Source organism: Zalophus californianus, chromosome 11 (assembly GCF_009762305.2).
Source record: "Zalophus californianus isolate mZalCal1 chromosome 11, mZalCal1.pri.v2, whole genome shotgun sequence".
Classification (NCBI taxonomy): Eukaryota; Metazoa; Chordata; class Mammalia; order Carnivora; family Otariidae; genus Zalophus; species Zalophus californianus.
The window spans coordinates 13414357-13425818 of record NC_045605.1 but is presented as its reverse complement, the minus strand read 5'-3'; the positions used below and the strand labels follow the sequence as shown (position 1 = coordinate 13425818).

The 11462-nt window shown below is 45.9% G+C and overlaps 1 long non-coding RNA gene across 1 annotated transcript; it reads right to left on the bottom strand.

The window, feature by feature from the left end:
- Window positions 1–840: 840 nt before the first annotated feature.
- LOC113915453 lies at window positions 841–10939 on the bottom strand. The gene is made up of 4 exons (XR_003517663.1): window positions 10816–10939; window positions 9444–9719; window positions 2083–2165; window positions 841–1015 (listed from the first exon to the last, which is right to left on the bottom strand). It is a non-coding gene; the product is annotated as an uncharacterized LOC113915453 (long non-coding RNA).
- Between the last annotated feature and the right edge of the window lie 523 nt (window positions 10940–11462).

The window sequence follows — 11462 nt, the reverse complement described above, 5'->3', positions numbered from 1 at the left end:
GGCTGCAGCTGGGATGGAACCTTGGGAAGGGGCTCCAGGCGGTATTTAATATCTCCTGGGGCTATTTCCTCCTGGACTTCTGACTCGGGCAAAGCAAGCCCCCTGCTGCTGCTTCCCCACAGGGGGAAGTTAACTTTTGCCTCTTTGTTCACGGGGGTCCTTCTTATCTCCCCATCATGCATAGGGGGAAGTCAGTGGGGGATCAGTCTCCTAGAGAGTGAGGTCATCAAAGACTAGGCAGGTGCTACTTTCTAGCAAGTTACTTCACTTCTCTGAGCCACAGTTTGCTTATTTGTAAACTCACTTCCTGGGTTATTGAGAGGATCTGAAATAAAGTAGCCTAGTGTCTGGCGTGCAGGAGGTGCTTCATAAATAGTATCTTCTCCGAAAATGTTAACAGTAAGATATTTCCAGAGTGTTTCTGCTGTATCAATGGCTCGTGTCCCTGTTGGCTGCACTCTCCCTCCCCACTACCTCAACACCAGGTTGGCTGTTTTCTGGTTGGGTTTGGAGAGCTGGTGTGTCTTGCTGGGTGGGATTGAGGGCTGTGCTTTTTGAAGAAGGGTGGGCAAGTGGGCAGAGTCTTCTGTGCCCTGGAGAGGGGGTGTCCAGAGCAGGGGGAAGAGGAGTGAGGCTTCCCTTTTTGCTTCCTGGCCTCCTTCCCTTACCCGTTACCCCTGCTCTCCCCAGAGCTGGGGTGCTGCTTGTGGCCATGGTGTTCAGACAGGACCCAAACTGAGTTTATTTGGTGGAGGAGGGGGGATGCTTACTCTGCATTTAAGGGCATATGGCATTTCAAAAGCAGTTATTTTTAATGAGCATTTCAGGTCTTTACTTATTTATTTTTTGGCCTTGAAAGTAATGCTGGTTGCGAGAGGGGTGGCTTACAATGACATGGGTTAGTGGTGGACTCACCGATTGATGGGCCGAATTCTGGATAGGGGCCTGTCCGATCCCAGGGATTGATGCCGTTGCTGTGTCTGTGTTTCCTAAGAGGCAGAGGTTAAAGGAGTCTCTAGGAACACAAGAGGATTAGAGCTGAGTCAGGGGTTTGTTCGCCTGCTACTTCAGAAGCTGCAAGGGTGTACCCCCAGGGGACCTGTGGAAGCCCCTCCACAGAGATTTGCCAGTAGCTGACACTCTTTCAGGGAGAGGGAGGAAGGGTGGCCCTCTACACTGGCCACACTGAGACTCAGCATTTTATGTTAAAGGGTGGGAGATTGATTGGGAGAGAAGGGGCTGCTGCCCTTTTGGAAGCAGCTTTTTGGCTGGTGAAGAAGGAACGTTTTTGACTGGCCAATGTACAGTGGAGGTGGCAGGGTAGGGCATGTGGTGTCCTGCAGGATGGAAAAAGGACCTGTCAAAGGGCCATTTTACCTACAAGCTGATGTTGGGAGGCTGCAGTTGTAGTGGGGAGCAGGTGAAGAGAACTCCATGGGGAGGTCAGCCCTTGAACCATTGAGGTCCAAGCATGCCCTGAACAAGTGAGAGCAGTACCCAGGACAGGAAGCATCCTGGGTCTTCTGCCTGTTAACCCTGCATTAGATGAACAGAAACAGAAAGCAGGAGGGGAGTGAGAAGGGGGATGCCATGGAGGGGGTGACCTCATGGAGGACACTCAGCCATAGTCACAGAGCCCACAGACATGGCTGAAGGCAGGCACTGTAGCCCTCTGGCTTTCTGGGTTGATCACAGTAGTGTCCTTGCTCAGCCCTGCCCTCTGTCCCCAGCCCCTGAGGGAGTGCTTGTACTCTGGCTGATCCGCATTGGTTCTGAGGTTTGGTGTCTTAGGTTGCGTTGGTCCTCCTCATTGAATACGAAAGGCTCCCTACTGGCTTTAGGAGAGGAGGTGGAAGCCGCTGTTTCCCTAACAACAGACTCCCTGGACCAGCAGCTAGGGGAGGGGAGGCGATTGTGTGATTGGTCAGGCCGCCACCAGCCTCAAGTCCAGCTCTGGATGGCCACTGTGTGTGGGAGATGTGTGTGCGTGGGCATGTGTATGTGTGTATGTGCCCATGCAAGGTACACCCACCCCCACACACACCAGTTGTTGTGCGGAGACATACACGTGCACATACACACCAGTTGTCGTCCTGAGACAGAAGGTTTGGCCTGCATCTTGTGAGCTGGATAGATCTGGCCCGTAGCTGACACTCTTTCAGAACCTGGAATCACAAAATAGGAATCTCAGAGGTGGATGATACCATAAAGGACTTCTTTTCATGACAGTTTCTCCACACCAATTAATTTAGAAGTATTTTCCATCAGTTTACTAGTTCAGCTGCCTTCCCAACCTTTGGTCCCATGGAAATACGCAGCTAATTGTATGAATCCTAGAATCAATGTTAGGGTCTTAAAAAGATCTGATTCTTACATCCACTCCATGCTGGAATCTCCTGGCAAATCACATTTCTAGAAGTGCCACTCCCACTCATGTTTGAACACTTTCTGCCCTGTCACCACCTCCTGGGACATATGTAGTTCATTCTTGGGCAGCTCTAGCTATTTGCAGTTATGTTCCCCTGTGGCTTCACCATTTGTCTGAATTATCCATCTTGGGGCTCACGAAAACAGACTAATAACCCCTCTTCTATCTGACAACATCTTAGATGTGTTGGAATAAATTTTTCTTTCTCTTCCTGGAGTCACAAGATTAAGATAATAGGAGGAGAGTTTTGTATTGGAACTTACACCAGAAAGGAAGCAGAGAATTTTTACATAAAAAGCAGTAGAAAATTAATCTTTATACATAGAGGATCATTTAATTGTGTCTACAGACAATTCACCCAAGGCCTCTTCCCTCCCCTCCATCCCCAGTCCAGCAGCAGAACCAAGTATGACAGCCCAGCTGGAGGCTGACACAAGAGGAGGAGGTGGGGGGAAAGGGACGAAGGACCCGAGAGAGGACCGAGGTCGTCAGTGCCGAGGGTCTGGGCACCTGCTCACAGTGAACCTTTGACGGTGGCCTCCAGCTGGGTCCTGGAGTCATAAATGAAGCTCAGGGACAGACTAAATGGACTAGAGGAACTATTCTTGAACACTGCCATCCTGCAGGTGCTGTGTGGGTCGTGGAATATCACTAAAGTGCAGGGACTGAGGGAACAATCTCCGGGATTCAGTGCTTGGGTACCTGAGAGTAAGACATTTCCCCCCTTCCTTATGGCACCTCCTTTACGATGTCACAGTTATGTTGACGTTCTAAGAAGGCTGCTGCGCCCATCTTATTTTTTTCTAGTTCCTTCAACCGCGATTTTGAGTCTCATACTATCTTCTCTGAGGTCTTCCAGTTTGCCCCTTTTAAAGCACAGCACCTGGCTTGAGTCCTAAGGCCCAGGGTGTTCTGATCAGAGTACAGTAGGACTCTGCATCTAGATGTTATACTGTAATCAATGTATTTGAGGTTGAATTAGCTTCCACGGTGACCACGTCCCACCACGATACCCACTGAGAAAACTATTGTCAAGCCTTCCCACTGCTCCTTTATACATATTGTGAGGGAAGAGATGGAGCCATGTTACCCCCATTGCCTATTTGTGCAGTTGGCATTTCGTTCCAGTATAGTTACCTTCAGCATCTAGAAATCCCACTTTCTTCCTCTTTGACACTTTTTCAACATATAAGGGAATAGGATGGTGGGCCTTGTTCTGGTTCTTCTTGGTGCAGAAGAGGAGGAAGCCAGAATGAGGGTCATCTGGGCCCATTCCTTCTCCTAAGGCTCAGATTAGCCCAGCCGATATGGTCTCATGCTGGAAGGGACTTAACTTCTTTTTTTTTTTTTTAAAGATTTTATTTATTTATTTGACAGAGAGAGACACAGTGCGAGAGGGAACACAAGCAGGGGGAGCGGGAGAGGGAGAAGCAGGCTTCCTGCTGAGCAGGGAGCCCAATGGGGGCTCGATCCCAGGACCCTGGGACTATGACCTGAGCCGAAGGCAGACGCTTGACGACTGAGCCACCCAGGCGCCCCGGAAAGGACTTAACTTCTGAGTTACAAATTGGAAAGTCTTTCAATGTGGACTTTAGAGAAACTTTTGACAAAGACAAAGTCAAGCAACCCCTCCAGGTGCTGGGAGACTTCCCTGTCTGCTCAATTTTGCTTGGGAACTTACATTGCAAATTAATGCTACCTCTTTAAGTGCAGGCTCAGCTTACCAAAGCAGCTTTTCTCTGAGTTTTCATGGCACTTTGTACTCAGCACTCGTCGTGCTGTTTTGTGGATCATGAGGTCCTGTGGCCAGGACTTTTAATCATTTTTGTGGCCAGGATTTAGTCATTTTCTTATTTATAGTCTTATTTTCTTAGGCCTTTTACTCATTCAAATCCCCAGCTCCTAGCCTAAGGTATTATACCTCAGAACTAATAGCTGTCATTTATTTAGTGCCACTGTGAGCCAGGCACTCTCTATACAGTAATTTAATAAAAGCTCAACAAATTTGATGCTAATATTTCCATTTTGTAGACGAGGAAACTGAGGCTGAAGACCACAGAGCTACCAAAGCCTATGCATTCTGTCCACATGAATGAATGAATGAATGAATGAATGAGTCTTGAGGTGGTTACTCTGGATGAGCAGGCCAAAGTTGGGTTCGTTGCCTTTAGGATGCTCCCCACAGCTTCTTAACGGAGGTCTCTAATTAGCAGGGCTCGTAACTGATTGCATGTATACAACATTAGATGAATGCTTAATTAGCACATGGACCTCCTGTCAGATATTCATGGAGTGGCTTGCAAGCCAACCCAGTCCCAGTGACAGGGAGTTTGTAGCTTTCATGGGAGCAGGGTAGGGGAAGCATGATTATCCCAGTATTGATGGGGAGACTGAGGATAGGAATGTCTCCAGGGTCATGTGGGAGGTGGCTGAGGAGGAGGCCTTTATCTACAGGATGTGTCCAGTCTCCTCAGCATTCTAGGTCCTTTGTGGCCTGACCTATCAACCCCTTCCCTGGACTCTCTGGACTTCACTTCCCTGATCAAACACTACTGGTTCAGACTTCTTTGCTTTTCCAAGCTGCTTCTGCTGTTCCACTTTTTTTCTCTCCCTAGCAGAACCTTACTCATCCTTCAGGGCCCAGCTCAAGTATTTCCTTTGTGGAGTTTTCCCTGGCTTCCTTGCTATGGACAGAATTGCTGAATTAAATGCTTCCTATTTATGTAACATTTGTAAATATACACTCAACATAGGATCACCTAAATCTATAAACAAATATTAACAGACCTGAAGGCAGAAATAGACAGCAATACAATAGAGGGTGGCTTTAATACCCCACTTACACCAACGGATAGATCATCCAGACAGAAAGTCAATAAGGAAACATTGGCCTTAAATGACACATTAGAGCAGATGGACTTAATAGATATCTACAGAACATCTCATCCCAAAGCAGCAGAATACATATTTTTCTCAAAGGCACATGGAACATTCTCCAGGATAGATCATATGTTAGGGCCAGAAAACGTCTTAATAAATTTAAGAAGATTGAAATAATATCAAGGCTCTTTTCTGACCACTATGGTATGAAACTAGAAATTAATTACAAGAAGAAAACTGGAAAAAGCACAAATATGTGGACATTAAACAACAGGCTACTGCACAGCCGATGGGTCAACAAAGAAGTCAAAGAAGAAATAAAAACATACCTTAGGTCAAATGAAAATGGAAATACAATGTACCAAAATGTGTGGGATGCAGCACAAGCAGTTCTAAGAGGAAAATTCATAGTGACACATGCCTACCTAAAGACATAAGAAAAATCTCAAACAATCTAACTTTAGGAACTAGAAGAAGAACAAATGAAGCCCAAAGTTAGTAGAAGGAAATAACAGACCAGAGTGGAAATGATTGAAATAGAGACTAAAAAGATAATATAAAAGGTCAGTGAAACTAAGAGCTGGTTCTTTGAAAATAAACAAAATTGATAAACTTTTAGCTAGGCTCACCAAGAAAAAAAAGAGTAAAGTCAGAAATGAAAAGGAGACATTATAACTGATTCCACAAATACAAAGCATCATAAGAGCCTGCTCTGAACAATTAGACACCAACAAATTGGACAACCTAGAAGAAATGGATAAGTTCCTAGAACCATACAAACTTCCAAGACTAAACAGAAAAATATGAATTGGTTGAAGAGGAGGGAACACCTCCAAACTCATTTTATAAGGGCTGGCACTGCTCTGATAACAAAACTGACAAGGACACACAAGAAAAGAAACTTACAGGCCATTATCTCTGGTGAACATGGATGAAGACATCCTCAACAAAATGTTACCAAACTGACTTCAACAATACATTAAAAACATTACATACCATGATCAAGTGGGATTTATGCCAGCATTACAAGGATGGTTTGACATCCACAAATCAACATGATGCACCACATTAACAAAACGAAGGATAAAATCATATGATCATCTTAATAGATACAGAAAAAGCATTTGACAAAATTCAACATCCATTCATGATTAAAAACTCTCAACAAAGTGGGTATAGTTGCAGTGTACCTTGACATAATAAAGGCCACATTATGATAAGCCCATAGTCCAACATCATATGCAATGGTGAAAAGCTAAAAGCTTTTCCTGTAAGATGAGGAACAAGATCAGGAGATCCACTCTCACCATTTTTATTAAACTGTATTGGAAGTCCTAGGTAAAGCAGTTAGGGGAGAAAAAGAAATAAAAGTCATCCAAATTGGTAAGGAAGAAGTAAAACTGTCATGATTTGAGGATGACATGATTTTATAAAGCCCTAAAAGACTCCATCAAAAGCACTGTTATAACTAATAGACAAATTCAGTAAAGTCACAGGATACAAAACCAATATATAAAAATCTGTTGCATTTCCGTACTTTAACAACAAACCAGCAGAAAGAGATGTTAAGAAAACAATCCTACTTACAATTGCATCAGAGAGAATAAAATGCCTAGGAATAAATTTAACCAAGGAGGTAAAAGACCTTTACACTGAAAATTATAAGACATTGATGAAAGAAATTGAAGAAGACATAAATAAATAGAAAGATATTCTGTGCTCATGGATTGGAAGGATTCATATTGTCAAAATGTTCATACTACCCCAGACAATCTACAGATTCAGTGCAATCCCTATCAAAATTCCAATGGGCATTTTTCACAGAACTATCATGAAATTTGTGTGGAAACACAAAAGACTACAAATAGCCAAAGCAATCTTTTTTTTTTTCTCTCTCTAAATTAACATATAACGTACTATTTGTTTTGGGGATACAGTTCTGTGATTCATCAGTCCTACACAATTCACAGTGCTCACCATAGTACATACCCTCCCCAGTGTCCATCACCCAGCCACCCCATCCCTCCCACCCCCCTCCACTCCAAAAACCCTCAGTTTGTTTCCTGAGATTAAGAGTCTCTTATGGTTCGTCTCCCTCTCTGGTTTCGTTTTGTTTCATTTTCCCCTCCCTTCCCCTATGATCCTCTGTCTTGTTTCTCAAATTCCTCATATCAGTGAGATCATCTGATAATTGTCTTTCTCTGATTGACTTATTTCGCTTAGCATAACACCCTCTAGTTCCATCCATGTCATTGCAAATGGTAAGATTTCATTTTTTTGATGGCTGCATAATATTCCATTGTGTATATATACCACATCTTCTTTATCCATTCATCTGTTGATGGACATCTAGGCTCTTTCATAGTTTGGCTATTGTGGACGTTGCTGCTATAGTCATTGGGGTGCACGTGCCCCTTTGGATCACTACATTTGTATCTTTGGGGTAAATACCCAGTAGTGCAATTGCTGGGTCGTAGGGTAGCTCTATTTTCAACTGTTTGAGGAACCTCCATACTGTTTTCCAGAGTGGTTGCACCAGCTTGCATTCCCACCAACAGTGTAGGAGGGTTCCCCTTTCTCCGCATCCTCGCCAACATCTGTCGTTTCCTGACTTGTTAATTTTAGCCATTCTGACTAGTGTGAGGTGGTATCTCGTTATCTCATTAAGGTTTTGATTTGTATTTCCCTGATGCCGAGTGATGTTGAGCACTTTTTCATGTATCTGTTTAGCCAAAGCAATCTTGAGAGAGATCGTGCAGGCATCACACTCCCTGATTTCAAACTATATCACAAAGCTATAGTAATCAAGAGAGTATGGAATCGGCATAAAAAGAGACACATAAATCAATGGAACAGAATAGAGAGCTCAGAAATAAACTCGCATACATATGGCCAGTTAATTTACAACAAAGGAGGCAAGAATATACAATTGGGAAAAGATAGTCTTTTCAACAACTGGTATTGGGAAAACTGGATGGCCACATGCAAAAGAATGAAGCTGGGCTATATCTTATACCATTCACAAAAATTAACACAAAGGGGATTAAAGACTTAAATGTAAGACCGAAAACCATAAATCTCCTGAAGAAAACACAGATAAGCTCCTTGACATCTGTCTTGGTGATGATTTTGTGATCTGACTCCAAAAGCAAAGGCAACAAAAGCAAAAATAAGCAAGTGGTACTACATCAAACTAAAAAGCTTCTGCATGGCAAAGGAAACCATCAATAAAATGAAAAGGCCACCTCCCGAAGGGGAGCAAATATTTGCAAATCATATATCTGATAAAGGGTTAATATTCAAAATATATAAAGAAGTCATGCAACTCAATAGCAAAAAAAAAAAAATCCAATTAAAAAATGGGCAGAGGATCTGAATAGACATTTTTCCAAAGAAGATATATAGGTGGCCAACAGACTCATAAAAAAAAAAAAATGCTCAATATCACTAATTAGGGAAATGCAAATTAAAGCCACAATGAGATATCACCTCATACCTGTTAGACTGGCTATGGAGTGGGGACTGTTGTTGCTATCTGAGTCCCCAAAATGCGCAATTATTGGTTTCTGATGTAGCTAGTATGCATTTGTATATTACTTTGCAGCTAATTTACATGAACTTCTCTGAGTGATAGGACATAGACATTCCCCAATACCTGTAACCCCATTCCCACCCTACAAAGAAACACAGTGGTGGTCCCTATACCTCTGACTTAGGAATCCCAACTCAGATAGGTGGAGCAAAAGGGGACCCCTAAGGGCCTTGCATCAACCAGGTAACAGCACAAAAGGAAGGCATCCAGGAGTCCCGCTATCCTGGGCCTGACTGCTCTGATTTCTCTTCCTCATCTCTTAGGTTGGGGATGGGGGGCTTGTGAACAGTCTTCATTGATTTTGCAATTCAAGCTAAGGAGTTGGCTGGGGGAAAGCAGGTGAAGAGGAGGGTAGGGAGGAGAGAGGGGCTTTCCAATCTAGGTGGGCCTTTGGGAGGGGCAGAGGGCACAGCCCAGAGCAGTACCAGGCAACCAGCTGGATGGGGCTGCCCTCCTGCACTGTGGATGGGCCGATGCACCCTGCTCTGTGTTGCCGTTTGCCGGACACGTAAAGATAGCATTTTATTCCCTTCAGACTTCTACCTTTTGGCTGAGCCGGTTCTTCTATCTTCCTTTATTCTGTTCCTTCTGTCAGGTGTCTCCCGCCTTGGGAAGGACCTGCATCCTGGACCTCTCTCCCCAAGCTGGACTGTGGAGGTGCCAGTGCTCTGGCCCAGGGCAGAGGCTCTGACTTTTCCTCTCGGTGCTGACTGAAAGGGAGTAGCTTCATCTTTGGTTGGGGACTGAGAGAAGGTTGCTTGTCTCTCTGCTCAGAGCTTCTCCACTCTCTCCCCAGGCTCTCTGGGGCCCTCCCCTTGCCTGTGATTAGAGAGACCATTTAATTTATTGTCCATTAATAATGTGTGTGTGAGCACACGTGTGCTATTCATAATTAAGCTGAGACAACAGGTATAAACCAGGACTGTCCTAGGCAAACTGGAATTCATGGTGAGCATAGTTCTGAGGGTCTGCTGGCCTTGCTTTCATCCCTAGGGAAGGTGTGGAAGGCGGGGGCGGCCAGCAGAGGCTGCTGCCGCACCAGCTTTGTGTGCAGGTCTCACTGCCTGAAGAGCTCCCTTCACCATGGAGGGGCTGTGGGAAGGAAAGGCTGCGGGGGGCGGGGCGGGGGCAGAGGCTGGGTGTGGTGGGTGAAGCTGGTTGTGGGTAAGGCTGCCGTCCCCTGCTGATGATGTGGCAGGCAGTGAAATCTGGGCTCACCTGGGCCTGATTTACAAAGTGATAAGAAGGCTGTGTGCTCCTTCCAGTCAAGCTGGGGACAAAGCCCAAAGCCCTGGCGGGAGGGTGGGGAGACGGGGTGGGGGGGCACTGGTTTCTCAAAAGCTCCCTGTAATTCCAGGATTGGACTGTGCCTCTCCTGAATCCCAGCAATTTTTGTCCCGCCCCTTCAGACAATGACTGGGCAAGTGGGTTTGTGGTACTACCAGCTTCCGAGGCTGGCATCTGCCTAGGTAGGTTAGCAAGAGGGCTCATAGGTCAGCCCAGGGGCACCCTGCGTCAGAGGGGACTGTAGGAATGCCTAGAATCTTCTTTGCTTGACTTGGAGTTGGAGAATGCAGACCAGCTGTGGAGTCCTGTGAAGGAGAATGGCTCTCCTGGAAACTTCTAGCCCTCTCTCCTCATCTAGCTTGTAACTCTGGCAGAAAAACCCCATTTCTGTCTTCCCCACCTAGGGGACTTCCCTCTCTTGACCATAAGTTGGGTCAAGCAGAGTTGGGAGACCTTATTCCTTGTGGGAGGAAGGGATTTCTGTAGAAGGAGGGCTGTCCTTCCTCTACTCTGGCCTGGGGAAAGCTTTGGGAAAGATGAGTGGAGTCTGATCCCCCCTCCCCAGCCGTGATGTCCTGGCTACTGGCTCACACCAGCTCCCGTGGCTCCATCTTCTCTCCCTACTCACCTTACGGGAAAGGCAGTATCTGACTTTGCAGACCATATGTTGGTGATCATACCCCAGCTCCTCACCCTTTGTCCTCAGTGATGGTAAAAGGGGAGGTGTTCTAAACAGGCTGCGGGGAGAGCTGCCCTGCCTAAGCAGAGAATTCTGGAGCAGCAATGGGTATCCAGGGCAGCCACAGGGATTGCCATGGCAACACGAAAGGCAAGCCTAGTTGTGGGGAGGTGGGGCTGGAGCAGGATTCCTGGGATGATCAGAGGGGGGCTTGAGGGTAAGAAAGAGAGAAACTCACGGCTCCCCTGAAGAGGCCAGTGAGCCCCCGCCCCGTTGCTGCTTGTCAACCGGAACCCCATCCTCCCTGGCATGTGTCTGTGAGGCACCCAGCCTGGGCAGAGGGTCTGCTGGTGTGTGGAGCTCTAGAAGGGGGAGGGGAGCCCAACTCAACAGCAGAGATTTGTTTTCTCAGTCTGTCCGAAGAATGGCAATGGGTTTTGGACTGTTCCAGCCGCTGCTCTACCTGGGGGACCCTGAGCCATCAAAGTTAACCTAGACTAGTAACCAGGGATCAATTATTGGCCTGTAATGTGCTTTCCAATTTCCCCTTGCAAAAAGCAGCCTGTTTGGACAAAAAATGAAAGTGCTTTTCTTGA